Here is a 1,311-nt window from a genome sequence, read left to right on the forward strand (position 1 = left end):
GCGTCTGGCGCGGGGGTGGGTGGAGGCTGCTCTGTGGAGGCCAGAGCATGCGTTTGTGTGGCCGTGGGCGTCCCGTGCAGTCGGCCGTGTGCTTGGCGTGGCCGCTCGGAACTCTCCGTCGTTTGGGAAATCCGACCCCGCGAGTAAAGAGAAGGGAGCCGCTCCCAGCACCGCGTCCTGCACGAGGTTTTGTGCGCGCGAGTGCGGGCAGGGAGGGCAGAGAAGCACAGGCCGCGTGGGGAACAGTTCAGTGTTTCTGGGGTGTGCGGGTGGCAGGGCCGGGGGGGGGTGATGGAAACATTAGCAGTTTCTGTTGTATCTCATCACCCCCGGTCCTGGACCTCTTCTCCCCCACGCCCAGTATAAATCGTTTTAGCTTCATTGTCTTCGTTTCCTCTTCTTCTTAGGGTCACATGGCCAGTTTAGAATCTGATACGGATTTTCTAGGAAAATGCAGGTTGTCTATATGTGCAAAAATCAGCCCGGGATTTGAGTCTCTGGGCCCCGGACATTGGTGTCATGGCTGCGGGTGACTGAGCTGTGCCGTCTACTTGCTGTGTGACCTCGACTGTGTTGCAACCCTTCTGGGCCTGTTTCCCCACCTGCAAAAAGTGAGGGGACTAAAGAAGACCAGTTCAGGTGCTCTCCCAGTTCTGCCTTTGCTTGAATTCTTGCAGAACTGCCACCTCAGAGTCACCTCTGCCACAGCAGGGTCCCCATGGTTGGTGACCTCCTCTTGTAACACATTTGCTCTTCCACAGCCCAAACATTAGGCCTCATCAACGCTGAGACCAACTGGGTGCTCCTAAAAGGTTTTTAAAAACACTGGGGAAAATTCGACATATCTTTCGACCTCTGAGCATTAGGTCCTAAGAATTCATTTACGCCCAACAGAAGTAGACAGCACCAGGGTGACACACAATGACCCTGGGCTCTCCAGCGCTTGAGTGTGAATCATTCTCCTTGACCCAGTTGATGCTTGTTCCAGGGCCACGACCAGCCTTGGGGGGATGATCATTTGGGGCAGAAACCTGAGGTGTCCTGTGTACCAATAGTGTGTCGGACTCTGTGCCGGTGCTTTACGTCAGAGATCCTGCAATTCCCTCAACACTGCTGGGCCGTGGGTGTTACATTTTACCTGCAATACAGGTTTCCATCATCAGGGTCCTCAGTTCCTTTGGAAGGAGGGGTCACCTTTTCTTTTCGGTATTCAATAGAACTGCATTTGGCTTTTAGTTCACTTATGGTGGGTGCTGTGGATACTGTTAGTTGCCAACCCAATATCCATTCCCTTCTTCTGAAATATCCCAG

This window comes from Galeopterus variegatus, unplaced genomic scaffold (assembly GCF_000696425.1).
Source record: "Galeopterus variegatus unplaced genomic scaffold, G_variegatus-3.0.2 Scaffold14846, whole genome shotgun sequence".
Taxonomy (NCBI): domain Eukaryota; kingdom Metazoa; phylum Chordata; class Mammalia; order Dermoptera; family Cynocephalidae; genus Galeopterus; species Galeopterus variegatus.